Source organism: Felis catus, chromosome B4 (genome assembly GCF_018350175.1).
Source record: "Felis catus isolate Fca126 chromosome B4, F.catus_Fca126_mat1.0, whole genome shotgun sequence".
Lineage (NCBI taxonomy): Eukaryota > Metazoa > Chordata > Mammalia > Carnivora > Felidae > Felis > Felis catus.
In genome coordinates this window covers 118,067,819-118,088,640 of record NC_058374.1, presented here as the reverse complement: position 1 = coordinate 118,088,640, position 20,822 = coordinate 118,067,819, and the positions used below count along the sequence as shown (strand labels likewise).

The 20,822-nt window shown below is 39.6% G+C and overlaps 2 long non-coding RNA genes across 4 annotated transcripts in view; one reads left to right on the top strand and one right to left on the bottom strand.

Moving 5' to 3' along the window:
- Nucleotides 1-20,822, bottom strand: part of LOC123386693 — a 69,791-nt gene that overhangs the window by 37,376 nt on the left and 11,593 nt on the right. The window contains exon 3 of one of the 3 annotated variants that reach the window (XR_006600987.1): nucleotides 3,631-4,534. The exons of 1 other annotated variant lie outside the window; for it this stretch is intronic. This is a non-coding gene — a long non-coding RNA (uncharacterized LOC123386693). Of the gene's footprint in view, nucleotides 1-3,630; nucleotides 4,535-13,315; nucleotides 13,411-20,822 lie in introns of those variants that run through there. One more of the 3 variants, XR_006600988.1, reaches the window with a different exon arrangement.
- The window catches only part of LOC123386694, a 58,380-nt gene continuing 40,843 nt past the window's right edge, over nucleotides 3,286-20,822 (top strand). Inside the window, exon 1 of the long non-coding RNA XR_006600990.1 lies at nucleotides 3,286-3,637. This is a non-coding gene — a long non-coding RNA (uncharacterized LOC123386694). The remainder of the gene's footprint in view (nucleotides 3,638-20,822) is intronic.

Below are 20,822 nucleotides of genomic sequence, written 5' to 3'. Positions count from 1 at the left end.
ACGCGGGGCTCAAACTCGTGAACCTCGAGATCATGACCTGAGCCGAAGTCAGACGCTCAACAGACTGAGCCACCCAGGCGCCCTGAGTGACCTTTTTTTTTTTAAGTTGTATGAAATGTAATGAGGAAAAAGCTAGCTAAGGAGCAAAGTAATTAAATTTCACAGAAAACAATAAATGTATCTACGACAAGAGAGAAAGAAATGTTGAAATATCTGACATTTAGTTTCCTAAAGGAGGAGTTGCCTTTTCATAAGAATAATTTCTTTAGAGAGACTAAGATGATATGGCATTCCAGAAGAAATCCTAGCTCTGTGAGTATCCAGCACAGGAAATCAAACAGTCCTACCAAGAGTGGAGAGGAGATGCCTTGATGGTAGAGCATCCCAACTGCTGCCCTGGCAGCCACGCCATTTTCTCTTGACGATGACGCATCCTCAGTGCACACAGACTAGACTTGAGGCACACAGAGGCTATTTTTAGCTCTGCCAGATCTCATGGACTGATGATGCACTTAGAGAATCAGCTCTGCTTCCCACAGCCCTGGTATGGGACCCAATGTCCCTAGAAATCAATCAGGTCCGTCCTCTATCAACCAGCGACACAGGGTGACTTCTTTCCATTTTTGTTTTTAACTCTGGTGAGACTAAGTCCATTGAGAACAGATTTATACATGGTGAGCTACTTGTGTAGGTTTAACACCAGGGCTTAGACACCTTATTGAATGTACTGTCACTAAATACGGAAAGGAAAAGGACGGGGCTCAGCTTACAAGGAACATGTAAAAGGGACATATCGATGCATCTTGCACATATCCAGGGTGTCCTTTTTATTTTTACTTTACCCACTTATAAACTCAAGTATCATGTGGGAATGCATTTTAAAACATTTAAAAAAACACAGGGGCACCTGAGTGGCTCAGTAGGTTGAGCATCTGAATCTTGATTTCGGCTCAGGCCACGATCTCATGGTTTGTGAGTTTGAGCCCTGCACCAGGCTCTGTGCTGACAGTGTGGAGCCTGCTTGGGATTCTGTCTCCCTCTCTCCATGCCCCTTCCTTGCCTCCTCTGTATCTCTCTCTCTCAAAAATAAATAAACATTTAAAAAAATTTTTTAAACAGTCAAAAATTTAAATTAGGTGATACTCCTTTGTTGTCTTTTATTTCCATTTGATCAACGTATCAGGAAATAACTCCTGAGGATAGGCCAATTACTAGTAAACAATTTGGAAACATGTTTTCCCACAGGTCACATACTTTGTTATAAATGTGAATTGAATTCAAAAGATATTTAACTGAGATGCTAGGATATGCTAAGCACGTGTAGTCAAAAAACAAAATTCACACTTTCATGATTATAATAAACGACTTTTGTGCTGTGCTGTCATTTTGTCAACATCTCAAAGTTATTTTTGAGTAACTAAATGGCATAGTCTTTGGCAAGACATTGTTGTCCTAAAGTGCCAGAGTGATACTAATTCACTCTTTATATCTTAGATTGCATAAGAATGGCTCACTGTGAGAGTATAAGCAGTAGGAACATAATGGAATTGCTCCCTGTGCATGACTGATCGACCACAGGGAGACACAACTCATAAAAAAAGAGGAAGTACAGGACAATGGAAAGAGATATGGACTTGGGGAGTCTGAATACCCAAGCTTGAATCCTGGCTTTTCAAGATGCAAACTAGGAAACCACACAGTGGTCTCCTCCTGTCATGGTTTCTTCCACTGTAAAATGAGGGTGACAATTACAGTTGCCTCCTCAACTGTTAATGAGAAACAAATCAATAACATAGGTCCAAATACCACCCACAGTGGCCTGTACTCGAATTTCTGTTGGACCTGACCCTCAATTCCATTAGCATCAAGCCATGAACACCTCAACTGGCTACCCATGAATATCTTTTTATTTTATCATGAATGAACACTGATTACCTGTGATCTTTACCTTCTTTATACTCTGTACTTTTCACTTTTTCTACAGTGGTCACATACACATTTTATAGTCATGTTTTAGGAATAAAAAGATGTGGGTATATATTAGAGGTTGGAGTTAAACTGAAGGCACTGGAGTCAGTGAATATATGAGTTAAGAGTATTTTGACATTCGTGTGAACCAACCAAAGGATGGAATGTCAGCAAGTGAGAACACTCAAATTATAACGGTGACATGCATGCTCCATTCTTATTATTTTTGTAGGCTTCTAAGCGTAAGGAAAACTTTCTTTAACATGCTCGTGGTATTCTTACATAGTTACAAATACTCATTTATTGTCTGTTTATTATAATGGCCATTAATTGAGGCTTACTATGTCTTAGGTGTTTTGAAAATAATTGGACCAATACTTAAGAAATGTACTTTTATCCCCATTTTTACCTACAGGAAAATTCAAACCTAAATCACCCAAGGTTGTGGCCAGTAAATGGTTATTTACATTAACCCACTCTACTCTCTTCCATTGTACCTTTCTGTACTATGGAGACTAGAGAGCTAGTTCCCAGACCCTCTTATAGCTCTGGTTCTATATATGACCTGGGTTTGACAAGTAGATACACCCATGCAAGACAAGGAAGGTGGATGTGAGCATCAAGTGGAGAGACAGGGTTCTCTGGCAAGCACAGGGCAGAGCCTTTCATTCTTTGAGGGCAGTGGTGGAGGAGCCTATGTGTTCAATTCACAGGAGTGATGAGTGGAAGGCAGAGTTGGTAGCGGAGTCTTCTCTAAAGACCCTTGTGATTTTGGAATGTTTCTGCTGGCTGCATTATTTCCGGCTGCATAGCAAGCAGACTTGTTTCCTAGGCCTGGAAAGTATGTAAATTTCCCAATACCCTATAACATAGCCATTTCAGGTTAAACAACCTAGAGTGAATTCTGTTGTCTACAACTAAAGGATTGAGGCTGAACCAATGGATCTTCTAGACTCCATGCTTTACCTACCATGCCAATGCTTTTCCCAGTATTACAAACTGTCTTTTTAATATAAATTAGCAAGAGAGGCAAAAAACAAACAAATCTGTATCCGGCTTCCTAAAACCAAAGATGTGACTTTAAGGCAACATAGCTATGGCTGAAAGGGTATAAAGAACCAAGGAAGTTAAACAGAAAAACTGGCTTAAGGCAAGAACTCTGGAAAGGATTAAATCAACAGAGATCTGAAAAAGCAGTAGAAAGCAGAACCCAGTGGAGAGTTTCAACTAGGGTGAGAGAGAAGTTTTAAAGTATCTGGGCAAACACTCCAGAAGAGTTCAGGGATAACAGTGCTGTGGAAAAAACACAGAAGTCTGTCTGGATTGGACCTGATCACAGAAATTACTCTGGGAATCCCATTCACTGGTTCAAAGATTGCAGGGTAAAAAAAAACACACAGTTTGGTTCAGAGGTTAACAAACCATGGTCCACAAACAAAATCCTGCCTGCTGGCTTTTTTTTGTTTCGTAAATAAAGTTTTATTGGAACACAGCCACACCCATTCATTCATTTACTCATTGCCTATGGCTGCCTTCACATCATAGAGTTGGGTTGTTGCCACAGAGACTATAGCCCTCAAAGCCTAAAATATTTACTATCCGGTCCCTCACAAAACAATTTGCTGACCATTGGTCCAGGAGGTTGGAAGGGCGAAGTCCTTCAGAATCGGTAAGTCAGTTTTACATAATCTGTCAACAGAAGAGGGAACTATGTGATCAGAAAAGGGGACAAGGTTGCTTCCTGAAGGGAAGAAAACTTTTAACTCCTTGGGTGGACATAGTCTGCAAGAGTATTTAGTCTGTGTATTTCCTTGTGTGTGTGTGTGTGTGTGTGTGGGTTGGGGATGAGGAGCAGCAGAGGTGCTCAAATGAGGAACTGTAGAGGTTGAGAGAGAGAACTGTAGCTAGAGGATATTGACGATAAATCCAGAGACAGAGAGAGAGAGTACAAATAGGCAGAGAGCTTAGACATGCAGGCTAAAGCTCCAGAGGTATTTAAGGGAGAAGGAGAAGGTATAGACGGGCTGTCAGAGAAATAACAGGCAGCCCGTTTGAGACCATTCCTCAGAGGCCATGTCACTGTGGGCGACTTCTCTGTGTGCTCCTATGACATACCAGGCACTGTGTGAGGTGCTCAGAGAGCGTGCAGGCCAGGGCAGGATGAAGGTGCGGCTCACAGAACCAGAAGCGGTGGCGGGGCTAAGCAGCTGCCTTTGAATCTAACGGTTGAAGGAGGCTTCAGCAATCTTCGTAGACAGGGATGGGCTCTGTGAGCGCCGTGCAGTTTGGGAGAGTAAGAGCTATTCTGAAAGGGGCTCTGGGAATTGCACATATTGAGATGCAATACTGCTCCAGAAAGTGATCAAGATGAAAGGAAGGAGATGAAACGGTAGCTGGAAGCTGTAAATGGTTGTCCTGTTGCTTTCTGAGAGGTGGGTGCTCTAGCCAAAAGGCCCTTTCATCACACAGAGGTGGTAGTTCGGCCGCAGCAGCGTTCTTTGTAACAGGACTTGACCCATGGGTGAGCAGCTTCCATTCTCTCCGACTATCAGGAGATGTTTCTTCGCTGCATTTTGGAAAAACAGAAAGGAATGAATGCCAAGTCTACTGCAAAGCACTGTAAATGCTCCTTACACTGTGCCTGTGGCTACTTTATGCAAGGGTAATGAGAGAATGACCAGAATAAAAATACTCCGTGGCCTTTCTCAGCAGCAAGCAGGCAGCATGACTGAGGAAACACAGGAGAAAAAGCGAGAGCCCTTCCTGAGTGGAAAGAGCACAACAAAAGACGGTTTTTAAAATGAATCAACCAACCTGGGCCCACAGGAGAACCTGTTGCTGTGACTGCATTAGCTCTCCCAGGAAAAAAGGAGAGGTCAGGTCAGATACTCAGGTGGTATTATATAAGCTGAAGAAGCAAAAAGAATCCTATAAGCCCCAAACTTAGAGGACTTTGAAAGAAAGTTGAGATTCCTTTATCTCCTGGCCACACTTCTGTCACCTCTGAAGATTTGCGACTCAAACCTGGAGAAGTGATTTTGCCTTTTTGGGTCCCTTTTTCCATCTATAAAAATGGGGATGATAAATATTGTGAGTTGCTCCTCAAAGAGTCTGAGCTACTGCTATCAAAATGTTACTCATGAGGTGCCTGGCTGGCTCAGTTGGATAAGCGTCTGACTCTTGGTTTTAACTTAGGTCATGATCTCGTGGTTCGTGGGTTCGAGCCCTGTGTTGGGCTCTGTTCTGACAGTACAGAGCCAGCTTGTGATGCTCCCTTCTCCTTGCTCCTCCCCCACTTGCTGTCTCTGCCTCTCTCAAAATAAATAACTAAACTTAAAAAAGAAGTTACTCTTGTGGAAACTCAACACTTAGGTGCTGAGTTTTGGCAATTTTCTCTGTCTCCAAAGAGCACTTTGGAATCCACAGAGAAGCAGGACTTAGACGCTCATCGAGACTAACAGGAAAAGCAAAGGAAGTCTGGTTTCTGCAAGACGCTACGTACTTCTGCAAGATCCTGAACAGTGACATCTCTGTAGGCTTCATTACTATATGTAGCACTTCCTAGGAAGCAAGGTGTATGTGGGAAAGGCTCATGGCTGGCAGGGAAAGTAATACTTAGAGAATACTGGTTAAAAGCATGCATGCTAGAGCCAGACCACCTACATCAGAATCCTAGCTCCTCCACTGTCTGCTGGGTAGCTTTTAATAAATCTATCAACCGGGGCGCCTGGGTGGCGCAGTGGGTTAAGCGTCCGACTTCAGCCAGGTCACGATCTCACGGTCTGTGAGTTCGAGCCCCGCGTCGGGCTCTGGGCTGATGGCTCAGAGCCTGGAGCCTGTTTCCGATTCTGTGTCTCCCTCCCTCTCTGCCTCTCGCCCGTTCATGCTCTGTCTCTCTCTGTCCCAAAAATAAATAAACGTTGAAAAAAAATTTTTTTTTTAAATAAATAAATCTATCAACCTCTCTGACCTTCAGTTTCCTTACTTGTCTAGATAATAATTATACATACTTCAGGAGATTATATTACAGACTAAAACAAATAATGAATATAAAGTACTTAGCACAGTGTCTGAAACACAGGAAGCAATTCAAAATGTTAGCTGCTAACATTATTATATTTTGATACTAATGAAGGATCAAGGAACCTGCCATGGGAAGGAAATTATGGAAGTACTGACCTCACTTGAAATCAGAAACTCAAGGGAAATATTTTTGGAAAAATGCCAAAATAATCTCACAACCATTAATTGCTTATTATTACCAAAAGACAGGTATGCCACAGATAAATGAAGTCCACGGGCCATTGCTTAATTCCATTTCACCAGACATTTTCAGCCTCTCCCGTATATTCCAAAAAGCCTTATCGGAAATACAAATATGCAGCCCTATGCTTCTCCCTTTGTTTCTAATCTTCTTAAAGCCAAGAAGCAAAATGAAGAGAGGAAACAAAAAATACTAATGGTCTGAGCCGTAGTATATCTATACCCAGGGGTAGTGGGGTGAGATGAAAAGATCCCCCATCCACAGAAATACCTGGGCTTGAATGACCTGGGATAGGAAGCCTGGGACCCACAGAAAGAGCTATGAGGAAAGAAGGGCTTCAGAAAGAACATGCCAAGGACAGTGTCGAGTTTCCTGAGCATGAGGCACCAGCTCAGAGGGGCGGTGGGGGGTGGGGGGGGGAACCAAAGCTCATTAGTCATTGGAGACTCAGAGATCGTACGAGGTCATAAAATGGAATTACCAAACTCACTAAGTAAAGAATAGGAGGAGAAAAGAAAGGCGCACGCTGGCAAAGATCATCCTCAAAAACAAGTCTCAGCCCAGAAATGAATGTGAGGAACTCTGTTTCAAGCAAGGGATCCAACTCCCCTTTGGCTCCAAAATGCTACCAAGAAGTAAACTAGTAAAGAAACAGAAGCCCCGGCTTATGTTGTTTAGCAACACCTCCCAAGTACTATTCAAACACAGCCTTTGTTTTCTGTTGCAGTTATTTGACAAAGTTAAATATCATTTTCAAGACAATGAAAAAATAAAAACAATATTAGAAACCCTCCAAAAACGAAATTATATGGCCCACTCTCTAGATTTAGCAAACATCTTTCTTCCTACCGTATTGTGTCCTTTATTAAAATCTAATACTAATGTAGGGTTAATGTGACAGCCCTGAGTACACAGATGAAGTTATAAGGGAAATAAGCTTTTATTACTTTTCCAGAGACAAAGCAATAACTTAGAATAACAGAATGATGTTAAACTTTCTATTGCTTTCAACCCTCAAATTCTCTTTTTCTTTCTCCATATCACAGGAAAACTTCCTTAAAAAAAATTAAAACTCCATTTACGAGTTTACAATAGAGCAATAAGTAAGAATAAAAGCATATTTTTGTGACAACATCTTCTAGAGGCAGGTTAAACCGTCTTTGAAATTATCCCCCAAATTTAACCTTTTTTTCTTATTTTCAAGTATACTAGGCTAACTAGCACTATATTGTTACACAGGACTTCACCCTTTTACCCATTCCCAGTAAGCCAATTCGCCACCAATTTTTTTTTTTTTTAACCTCCTGAATCTTTCTCAAATTTGTAATTTCCTTTCAGGACTCTTCATATTCTATCTTCTCAAATGCATCCTCCTAGCCCACTGGACTGGGATCCTTGTAAACTGTATATCTTATCTCCTCCCCCTCCCCACTACTTAAAAAAGTCAACAATTTCCCATCACTTACAGAATCATATCCCCACTCTCTGGCATGCCCCACTTATAGGTCTGTCTACTCTCTCCTCTCTCCTCAATACCCCCCCCCCACCCTACTTCCCACCCACCCACACACATACCCTCCAGCATGGCCACCACTACTATCTTAACTCTACAGTTCTAGAAAGCCCGTGATTCTCTAATCCTCCCATGCTATTGCAATCTCACTCATCACCTTCTGCATCTTAATTACGTGTCCTTCTTGTTTACTGTAGTTAACAAAGAGTTATACAGCTTTTATGTGCCAGGTCTTATTCAATGAGCTTTGTGAGTATTAGCTCATTCAATCATTACAACCCTGTGAGACAGATACTATTATTCTCTCCATTCTGTAGATGATGAAAACGGCACAAATCAGTTAGGAAACTTGCCCAAAGCCACACAGCCAGTAAACTGGTGGAGGGAGGGAAGACGCAAGATTCGAACCCAGACAGTCCAGCTCCATGTCTGTTCCCTTCACCACACATGCATTGACCTCTTTCTGCTTCTTCATTTCCTTGCTCTGTATCATCTCCTCTGCAAAGCCCTCTCTGGCTACCAACCACAATCACACATCAACCCCTCGTATGTGTCTCATGAAGAGTCTTATTATATGATAACTATCACAACTCTTCTCATTTTCGACCATAAGTTACTAGAAGGCAGACGTCATCATTCATCATGGTATCTCAGCACAGGTGCTCAATACCTGTTTGACGAATGACCCAATAAGGATGACAGATAGCCTTATTACATGTTCCATAGTTGGTATAAGGAGAAATTCAAAGAAAGTGGAACCTAAGGATGACTTGGTTCTTTCAGCATTTCGTGTTTCCAGCTAACATTATATCTAAGCCATAGATTGTAGGAAACACTTCAACGCATGCCGCTACCTCCATTCTCAGTTATATAGATCAGCACCGTCCAACATAATGTTCTCAGGTCCTAGATATGCTCTGTATCTGTGCTGACCCACATGTTGAGCACTTAGTGAGAGACCGGGAAACTGACTTTTTTAGTTTACTTTGTTTTAAATTTAAATAGTCACATGTAGCTAGTAGCTAACATACTGTGTAGTACATGTCTGGACCATTTGCAAATCATAAAGTGGCAGAGAACAGAGCCCCGAGAGGAACAGAGAGTGGGAAGCAAGAAGAAATATGCAGAGAACACATAGCACTGGGATAGCAAACGTGTCTGGTATGACTGGGACTGTGGAGTTTCATGGGACTTTTGAGAACAAAAATGTGGCAGTCCTAGGCAAACTAGAACTACTGGTCAACCTACTCAGTGCCTAGAAGGAAGTAAAAGTATATGCCATGCAGGAACTCAAGAAACTGAAGCAGGAAATCAGAGTAGGAAAAACACTGAGTTTGGGACAAGGTGAAGATAAAAATATATGAAAGGCTGGAAGAAGGTTGTTGTTTTGGAAGCCCCACCCTCTTCAGATTTCCATGTATCTACATATTCCAACACCCAAGTTCTAGCACAGAGATTTCAAACAAATGTGTATCATTTGCTTTTATACCTGCTCTTATTCAAATACATGTGCCTTATTTTACTCATCCGTCTCTTATTGGGGAATTCAAGACGTCAGCTACTCGACTTGTCTGATCTGTCATTTCCATTTCCATTCTCATCCCATAATCTGTTAATCTTTCCAGTATCTCAGTGCAAGACTGAATTAAATTCCCATATTGAATCTCAACATGAAAGGCATTTCTTTGTGAGCAGCTCAATATGATGTTCTTCTAAATGACATTTAAAATGTTCAGCTCAGTAATGGGATGATAAAGAAGGGCACCCGGTGTTAGTACACATCGGTAAAAAGAACATTTTTTTTTATTAGTCAGAAACCAAAAAGATAGAACAAGATAATTAAAAAAGAAAAAGTTTATTCCTACTAGACTGCCACAAGAGTATTATGACTCAAAATGTAATAGTCACTGAATTCCTACGGGAATCTAATTTCTTAAAAAGACATCAGACATCAAAGTCTGAGTCATGCCACATTAACCACCAATGGCCAGAGAAAAGTTTGAATGCCACTGGAAAAGTTAAATATTAGACTTTCCCTGAAACATTTAAACTCAACGAAGTAGGTATTGCAGTTGTCATACCGACTTGTGTGCATTCTTTATAGGTTTCCAGACTGATCTTTGCACCCCCCTTCTGTTGCTATGGTGACCCAAATAAATTCTCCCCTGAGATTCATTTCTCTCAGATGCCAATGCATCAGGTCAAGCAGGCAGGCAGGCTAGCAAATAATGCACTGGCCCTAAACATTCTCACACTCTCCAGGCAGCCACAAAGAGCTTTCCTGCACACATCACACCCTATTTCAACATTTTCAAAACTGTAATTCCATTACTTTGAGGAAAAAAATTATCCCAAGCTTTCCTACTGTTTTTTGTTTGTCTAACTAACAATATGAATCCCTACAAAAGGTAAAGAGTAAGAAACTGAACATAAGAAATTCTCCTAGCATCTACTTCATCACCTTTATGTTCACCAATAAGACCTAAATGATAAGTTCTTGGTAAAATAAAGATAAATCCAAGGACTTGCACCATCTGACCTCCATATAATACTAGCAGATGTGGTATTAAGTACTTAGAATTAGAGACTGGGGTGACTGAGATATTATTTCAAAAATTCATGAAGGAAGGCATGTGGTCCATAGAAAATATGCAGACATAATTCTAGGGAAGAAAGGCTTAAAGTTTTTTTATCATTAGAGATGCTACAATTTAAAGCCTCTAGTGTTTGAGCATCCTTGTCCCCCATGTATGTTAAATATATACTGCATATAATGCAAACATTTCTCAAGATAGAGCAGACTACCAAGCAGCATTTCTCAGTGACAGTATACACGTTAATAGGAAGCAAAGAGATACTACCTACATTTGCTAAAAATCCAAGTCTATTCATTTTGACCCTAAAACTAATACAAGGCATGTAATAAGAAAGAGTGAAGTGGATATTCTACTCTGGGGCTGCCAGTAATAATGGCTCATCTGTATTAACACTTCCCCTCTGTCCCTTAGGAATGCTTCACCACAACCCTATAAAGGTTGTTACCTTCACTTTCCAGATGATGAAACCAAGGCACAGAGGGATGAGTTAATTTGTCAAAAGTGACACAGCCAACAAGAACTGGTATGGGAGTATAACTCTTAGCTCAAGCACCTGGACTTGCTACCTCAATGCTGTACCGTCCCGGATGGTATTCAATGCACTTGTATGAATCAGACCTTGATTAGAAACTTTCTACCTTTAAATAGCTCCCTATCACCATCTGTCCTCCACATCTCAACATACATGTACTTACTCACTATTTCTCTCTTTCTGTCCCTATCCCCTTTCTCTCTCTCTCCTTTTCCCAGTGCTCCTTGACCAAAGCATCACTGTCCAGATGTTTTCTGAGGAGCTTAGCACTGCTAGAACAGGATGTTACTCCTCTACCAATTTTGTGGTTCAGGACACAAATGAAACTCTCAGGAGCCAGAGACCACAAGCCAGAGGAAGCTTCTACTAAGCCTGGAAGAGCAGCCAGAGGTTACCACTGTCTCAGAATACAGAGGTGATGAGACCAGGGAGATAAAAAGCAAGCACATACTTTCCATTCTATGCCATGGTTTCCCCAGAAGCAGGAAAAAAAAAAAAAAAAAAAAAGAGTGGATTGGCTGCCACCACACTTGTACACAAGGGCTCTAGCCAGACTATAGGAAGAGGATGATTCAACCAGAGGGTTGGATAAATCAGAATGGAAAGCTTTGAACAAACAAACAAGTGCAATGAGGTTAGAGATTCAAGGAGAAAGAACAGGAAAGAACAGAAGAGAGGAAGCAGGTCAGTACATAACTAGGCACTTTTGTGCCCACCTCACACAGGTTCTGCCCCCCTGTGGTGTCTCCCTCTGGCTTATCCAGCTTCTTAGTATGTGACTCTCTCCTTCCTCTCCACTACAGGTTTAAACCGAGTTTGGTATTTTGAGGGTCAGCATGGGTATTTTTCAGTGACTTTTGAAATCCCTTTTCTTATAAACCAGTGTCTTTCTCTTATTAGGAACTCAAAAATATAAATGCTGGAGACTCTTTGGTCTTGAAATACCAGTTGAATTTCTTAATGGCCATCAATACAAGTGGGACTAACATGAAGAAATTTGCCTTAAAGGCAGCTAACTTTTGGAGGGGAATATATCTACTCTATATAATCAAGGGATACCTGTTTTTGACATCAAAGGAGTTACGAGCATTCATATTCCTCTCCAAAGGACAGCTAGGAATCTTCTAAGCAGAGTCCTGGCATGACTCACTTGTTAAGTGTTTGCTGCCCCGGGCACAAAAGTGTCTCATCAACAAGACATGGGGTTTTGGGTAACTGCCTCTTAAGTAGGTTCAGCTCTTAACCTGGACTGCATAATTTCCTCCTTCATTGTAAATGATTTAATTTCTCAAGAATTAAATTATTTTTAAAGGTCTTCTAAATTAAATGAGTAAATAAAAAGATCTTTGACCAAAAAAAATTGAGTAATTTTATTAGGGATATGATAAATGTGATAGGTTGCAGTAGCCTGAAAATCCCATTACATGCAATTAAGGAGCCACATTAATGTAATTGTAGACTTCCTAGCATTTTAGCCCAGCACATATAGTATTTACAGATAATTGCATAGTAAGGGGGAAAATGCAAGCTGTGAGTCTAGCATGCACGTGACTCATGTTGTCAAATTAAAACCTGGTTGGGTTTCTCCTTGAGTTATTATCTATGAAAAGCTTAATTTTTATCTTTTTAAGATTGGAAAATGCACAGGCATGCAAATGAAATTTTTCCTGTTAAAAACCATGCAAAGAACAATGAAATTACAGACATTATTAAAATAAAGTAATAGTCATTTGGATAACAGTAATTCCAAATTTGTAACTCTTTGACTAGAACTTCACTGAACAAAGAATTCTAGGCAAATTAATATGGTATACAGTAAGCAAGGATAGGTAACTTACTTTTATTTTTATGAGACCCCTGATGTGCACACTGTTTGCATAAAAATGATGCTAAAATTACAAAAAAGCCAATGGGTGATAGGAAAATACCATAGAAAAAGTGCTCAACTAGGCTGGAAGAAATCTGAGTTCATAGGAAATTACACAATCTTGAAAAAAAATTAAACACTCTAGATCTCAGTTTTCTCAATTATCAAACTCAATGGTTGAAATAGATAAGCCACAGAAGTCTCCTCAATCTCTAGAAATTAAGATCTTATCTAACTGTTGAAGTGGGCCCAGCAGGACAAATACTTTACAGCTATCAGGTTGAATTATTAATCTCAATTTGAAAACTGTACATGTATTTTTAAAAATTTTACCTGTATTTTTTAATGTTTATTTTTGAGAGTGCAAGTGGGGGAGGGGAAGGTGGACAGAGGATCCAAAGAGGGCTCTGCACTCACAGCAGTGAGCAGCCTGATGTGGAGCTCGAACTCATGAACCATGAGATCATGACCTGAGCCAGTCAGACGCTCAACTGAATGAGCCACCCAGGCGCCCCACCTGAATTTTTAAACAGCTAAACTTTTCATTATTTAATTTCACCTGCCTTCAGATATGGTAGGGGAATAACACGGGCCAGACACTTCTGATGTATCAGGAACTGTAATAGCCTCCTCTACATACACTGAATAGGTCTGCAGTATCAGTATACTCTGTTGGGGAAAAAAATACCAAATTTAGTTTGTGCAGGGCTAATTTTACATTAAAAATGGCTATAATCATTTTAAACTCATTTAACTGAAATATGTGCCTAAGACTACAGTCATGATCACAGTGGTCATAGACCCAAAGCCTCTGCTGAGTACTGGGTATGGCACTGAGTATGCTGGGCCCTTAATCTTCCAAAACGCCCCACAGGGAGAAGGCACAATGACCATCTCCCTTTTGCAGATGCACAAAGTAAGCCTTGGGGAGGCTGGGCAACTAGTCCAAGGCCACCCAGCAGGCATATGCTGAAGCCAGGACTTCAACTCAGGTCAGACTCTAATCTAAAGCTACGCACAATCAGGTTTGCACCTGGACTCAAGAATGAAGTTATTCCCTTCTTCCCACCGCCCTCTAGTCATTAAAGAGGTCAGAGGGAAGTGGCTATATAATAAATACCCTCTATCTATACTGAATTCATGAAGAATAAGTAACTGATCCAGTGCCTTTCCCACTCCTGCTCCTGTATGATAGAAAACAAATATTCTTGCTAAAGGGCTTGGATGGAAGCTATCAACAGGAATGAAATCTTCAATGATAGCTGGCCGGAACCACACAGCAATACATTATCACTAATACAGTTCATGGAACATTCATTCATTTTCTTTAACATCAAGTTTAACTTTGCAGGAAGCGAGTTATGTTATAAAACTGCAAAAAAAAAAAAAAAAAAGAAAAAAAAAGTCCAAAAATGTTGATATGATTGTCTATCTAGCAGAATGGAGACAATTTGCAGCGAAATAATTGGTACATTTTCCCACTGCATTATGTTTCTCAAAACATGTTACTGTGGGAGGAGATTAGCTTCCCCTTTCTTCAGGAAGAAAATGACTTGTCTCCTATAGTGAATAGAACTGTCATTCTGTGAGCTGACAAATGCTAACAACCTTTGGAGGTGCAGTGTGCCAGCATCTAAAAAACAAATAAAATAAAATGAAGAATCCAATAACCAAAGAAAGAAAGGTCATGAAAGGAAATAATAGGGTAGGACCCTTAAACATTTAAAAAAATGTATTGGAAATCTGCTTAATGCTACAAATTAACAGTCATACACTAAAATGAAAGGAAACAAATAAATCATTCTAAATTAAAATCGCTTCAATTAGTTTACATTTTTATGTTAGGTTCCATAGCACCAAATTAAATATAATGGATTCTATTCTGTTTTGCTAAAAATATAGTTGCACTAGGAAGACAATTAATAGATCTGGCCACAGATATTCCAAATCATAATGATCAGAATCAGAGACGGGATCATCAGCACTGAGGTAGCACTGGCTCCATTATGAACTTCTTGCACCCTTGGTCCCATGATCCTGGTGGGATTAAAATAAGACTGGTGACAGAGAAAAAACTGATGGGAGACCACAGGATGATGCTGGATGGATGAGAGGTCCTGAGAGGCAGTTATAACAGAGCTGACTGAGATTCTGGCATATGATGCAGTCAGAAGAAGCTTCTGGTCAATCTTGGTCTCCCTTTTTCCTGTCAGAAAAGGCTCTCAAATAATGACATTTTTTTATGGCAGTATTTTCTTTTTGTTATTTTTTATTTCCATCAGATAAAAATCTGTAACTGACAAAACTCAGATTTTTGTCTGTCAAGAAATTATTTACATTCTTGTTATCCTAAGTAAATTCCCAAATACTTAATCATCAGAAAATTGAGGGGTGCTGCTAAAAACCAAAGTGTACCATAGTGAAGGGGGCTTTAAACAATGTTAAGCACTGTTCTGTACTTCATGAACATGTAGATGTATGAGTAGAAGGGTCTTCAACAGAAATCCTAAAGTCTGCATAAGAGATACAGTTCTTCATAAATAACCATAACAGTAATATATGATTATTATCTACAGAGCACTTAACATATACCATGCACTGCACTAAGTCCTTGACCTATATGAAGTTATTTGCCCTTCACAGTTCTGTGAAATGTACTATGATCATCTTTATTTTGAAGGAAAACAGAGGATTAGAGAATCTGAATAGTTACTCAAGGTGCCACTGGTAAGGGGTCAACTTTAGATTTGGCAATTTTTTATTGGAAGTTACTATGAATTTTACATTGCTGGATGTTGTATATTTTTGTATCCTTGAGCTGTGTTCTGGAATGCTGTAAAGTTACTTGGGAACAATTCAATTCTTTCAGGTCTTGGTTTTAAGCTTTGCAGGGATGATCAGAGCAGTGTTTAATCAAGGGCTAAATATTCTCCTCAACTAAGGCAAAATTTTTCAGAATTTCAGACATCTGATACCCCATTAATTATACGGTTTTATACTCTGGCTGCTGGAAACAGGATCTGGTCCCAGGCCTGTGTGAGCTCCTAGTATTACCCCCTAAAACTTTCAGGTAGTTCCCTCCCTATCCTTGGTAGTTTCCTCTCATCAATGAGCTGGTTATCTATCACTCAGCCAAAGACTCAAGAGGGACCCTCCGCAGAATTCTGGAGCTCTCTCTCCTTGCCTCTCTTCTCTACAATATTTTACTCTATAAATTCTGGCCCTGCCCTCCCTTAACTCTTAGCTCTGTCTTTTTAAGTCAGGGAGACTGCCCTGATCTACCCAGCTTCCCCCTGCCTACCCCTTAGCCTGGAAGCTCTCTGGGCAGTGAGCAAGTGCAATTATAGGACTCACCTCATTTGTTTCCCATATCTCAAGGATCACTGTCCATCATGACATGATGTCCAATCTCTTAAAAACTATCCAGTATCATATATGTTGCCTGACTTTCTAGACATTTGAGGAAGGAAGGTAAATCTAGTTCCTTCACTCAATATTAGACAGAAGCAGATGTCCTCAAGCTCAGATATGGAGCCAAGCACTCAGTTTTCAGAACCTGAGACCAGAACTGCTTATCCTCATTTTTATGAAGTAGTTCAGACCAGAGAGGTTAAAAAAATCTCCTACCTTTTAAATGTTTGTTTGTTTATTTATTTATTTATTGAGAGAGAGAGAGAGAGAGAGAGAGAGAGAGAGAGAGAGAGAGAGCATGCGTGCACAAGGAGGGGAGTGGCAGAAAGAGAGAGACAGACAGAGGGTCCCAAGTAGGCTCCTTGCTGTCAGCACAGAGCCCTAAGTGGGTCTTGCTCCCACAAACCATGAGATCATAACCTGAGCCAAAATCAAGAGTCACACACTTAACCAACCAAGCCACCCAGGTTCCCTTCTTTCCTTTTAATACATTTTTCCCTAAAATACCATTATGTGTACAGTGGTATTAGAAAGGAGCAGGAGAAGTAGAGTCAGATCTTCTGTGGGTTAAATATTTTCCACTAGGCTCAACTATGAGATTTTCCTCTGAGGGAATGGATACATTTCCTGGGAGCACCACTCCTGAAGGATCATCCACAGGAATTTTTTAAAAATTGCATGTTTATGCTCATGAATCTCACATAATTATCCATATAGAGTATGACTGAGGTAGGGTTTACTGATGTCTCTGACCATCAGGGGAAATCTGAGAACTGCAGACATAGATCTCATTTTACCCACAGATCTGTTCCTTTAAAGAGCTATGCTTCAACCACTATACTGTATACCTGAAACTAACAGAACACTGTACATTAGCTACACTGGAATTTAAATAAAAACATAATAAAAGTTTAAAATATATAGAACATTAAAAAAAAGAGTTGTGCTTAAATAAAATTTGAGTAAACTGAAGGATTTCAAAAGCAACAATGAAGTTTACTGTTTAAAACAATAATAATCTCTTTTGTGAACTGAATCAAAGCCCCCATTGTCTTTGTGGAAGTCTGTGTAGCATCATGATTAAAGGCACAGGTTTAATGCAAAAGACAAATAATCTAGTTAAAAACTGGGCAGAAGCAATGGGTAGACATTTTTCCAAAGAAGACACACATATGGCTGAACAGACACAGGAAAAGATGCTCAACATCACTCATCATCAGGGAAATGCAAATCAAAACTACAATGAGGTACCACTTCACACCTGTTGGAATGGCTAAAATTAACAACACAGAAAGCAACAGGTATTGGCGAGGATGTGAAGAAAGGGGAGCCCTCTTGCACTGCTGCACAATCTGGTGCAGCTGCTCTGGAAAACGGTGCGGGTCCCTCAAAGAGTTAAAAATAGAACTACCCCACAACTTTCTAGGTATTTACCCAAAGGATACAAAAATACTTTTGTACAAAAATGACTCAAGGGGGCACATGCACCTCAATGTTTACAGCAGCATTATCAACAATAGCCAAAGAAAGAGCACCTCAATGTTTACAGCAGCATTATCAACAATAGCCAAATGTTTATGGAAAGAGCCCGAATGTCCACCAACTGATGAATGGATAAAGAAAATGTGGTTTGTATATACAAGGCATCCAAATCGGCCAGGAAGAGGTCAAATTTTCACTCTTCACAGATGACATGATACTCTATATGGAAAACCCAAAAGATTCCACCAAAAAACTGTTAGAACTGATTCATGAATTCAGCAAAGCTGCAGGATATAAAATCAATGTACAGAAATCGGTTGCATTCCTATACACCAACAATGAAGCGACAGAAAGAGAAACCAAGGAATTGATCCCATTTACAACTGCACCAAAAACCATAAAATGCCTAGGAATAAATCTAACCAAAGAGGTGAAAAATCTATACACTGAGAACTATAGAAAGCTTATGAAAGAAACGGAAAAAGACACAAAAAAATGGAAAAAGATTCCATGCTCCTGGACAGGAAGAACAAATATTGTTAAAATGTCAATACTACCCAAAGCAATCTACATATTCAATACAATCCCTATCAAAATAATACCAGCATTCTTCACAGAGCTAGAACAAACAATCCTAAAATTTGTATGGAACCAGAAAAGACCCTGAATAGCCAAAGCAATCTTGAAAAAGAAAACCAAAGCAGGAGGCATCACAATCCCAGACTTCAAGCTACACTACAAAGCTGTAATCAAGACAGTATGGTACTGGCACAAGAACAGACACTCAGATCAATGGAACAGAATACAGAACCCAGAAATGGACCCACAAACGTATGCCCAACTAATCTTTGACAAAGCAGGAAAGAATATCCAATGGAATAAAGACAGTCTCTTCAGCAGGTGGTGCTGGGAAAACTGGACAGCAACATGTAGAAGAATGAACCTAGACCATACACAAAAATAAACTCAAAATGGATGAAAGACCTAAACATAAAATAGGAAGCCATCAAAATCCTTGAGGAGAAAGCAGGAAAAAACCTCTTTGATCTTGGTCGCAGCAACTTGTTACCCAACACATCTCTGGAGACAAGGGAAACAAAAGCAAAAATGAACTACTGGGACCTGATCAAAATAAAAAGCTTCTGCAGAGAGAAGGAAACAATCAGCAAAACTAAAAGGCAACCGACAGAATGGGAGAAGATATTTGCAAGCAACATATCAGACAAAGGGTTAGTATCCAAAATCTATAAAGAACTTACCAAACTCAGCACGCAAAAATCGGCACATGAAAAAACGCTTAACATCACTCATCATCAGGGAAATACAAATCAAAACCACAGTGAGATACCACCTTCCACCACCTGTCAGAATGGCTAACATTAACAATGCAGGCAACAACAGATGCTGGCGAGGATGCAGAGAAAGAGGATCTCTTTTGCATTGTTAGTGGGAATGCAAGCTGGTGTAGCCACTCTGGAAAACAGTATGGAGGTTCCTAAAAAAAATTAAAAATAGAACTACCCTACGACCCAGCAATTGCACTACTAGGTATTTATCCAAGGGATACAGGTATGCTGTTTCAAAGGGACACATGCACCCCCATGTTTATAGCAGCACTATTAACAATAGCCAAAGTGTGGAAAGAGCCCAAATGTCCATCAATGGATGAATGGGTAAAGAAAATGTGGTATATATATACAATGGAGTATTACTCAGCAATCAAAAAATCTTGTCATTTGCAACTACGTGGATGGAACTGGAGTGTATCATGCTAAGCAAAATTAGTCAGAGAAAGACAAATATCATATGACTTCATTCATATGAGGACTTTAAGAGACAAAACAGATGAACATAAGGTAAGGGAAGCAAAAATAATATAAAAACAGGGAGGGGGACAAAACATAAGGGACTCTTAAATATGGAGAACAAACAGACGGTTACTGGAGGGGTTGTGGAAGGGGGGATGGGCTAAATGGGTAAGGGGCATTAAGGACTCTACTCCTGAAATCATTGTTGCAATATATGCTAACTAATTTGGATGTAAAAGAAAGAAAGAAAGAAACAAATAAACTGAGAAAAATAAACAATAAAAATAAAAAAGAGAAATATTTCAATACAGAAAATGTGGCTTATATCTACAATGGAATATTACTCAGCCATAAAAAAGAATGAAATCTTGCCGTTTACAGTGATGTGCATGGAGCTAAAGAGTATTATGCTAAGGAAAATAAGTCAGTCAGAGAAAGACAAATACTATATGGTTTCACTCGTAAATGGAATTTAAGAAACAGAACAAATGAACGTGGTGGGGGGAGAGAGGCAAACCAAGAAATAGACTCTTAACCATAGAGAACAAACAGAGGGTTGCTGGAGAGAAGATGGGCAGGGGGATGGGCTAAATTGACAATGTTAAGGAGGGCACTTGTTGTGATGAGCACTAGGTGTTGTATGTAAATAATGAATGACTAAATTCTACATATGAAACTAATATTGCACTGTATGTCAACTATCTGGAATTTAAATAAAAACTTTGAAAAATACAATACAATACAGCATACCAGGGGGTGGGTGGGGGATAGGAGAAACAGGTAAAGAGGATTAAGAGTATACTTATCATGATGAGCACCGAGTAATGATATACAGAACTGCTGAATCACTGTATTGTATACCTAAAACTAATATAATACTATATGTTAACTATACTGTAATTAAAATTAAAACCCTAATAAAAATAAATAAATAAAGGCACAGGTTTAGGAATCAGGCAGGCCTGTATCCCAGCTTATATCCCAGCTTCTAAATTGTGTGACCTTGGCCGAGTCATTTAACTATCAAAGCCTCAGATTCCTCTATAAAATGAGGATGATAAGAATACCTCTTGGGTTGTGGGGAGGATTCATAAAATCTCTGTAAAAATGCTAATCCCCACAAATGTGCTTAGTGAAGTTCTGACACTTAACACTGAATTAAAGTTGATTATCATTAGCTCTCTTAAACAGAAAAATATAAAATTAATGCAATTAGAGAGAAAATAAGAAATAAGTTGTTATCTCTAGTTAAAAGTCTCTCTGCATATATGCTGGGTCTTAGTGTAATGTAAATATATTAAAATTCATAAATATATACTAAAATATATATATATACATATATATATATTTAACATATTTAAATACCCAATAATTTCTCAG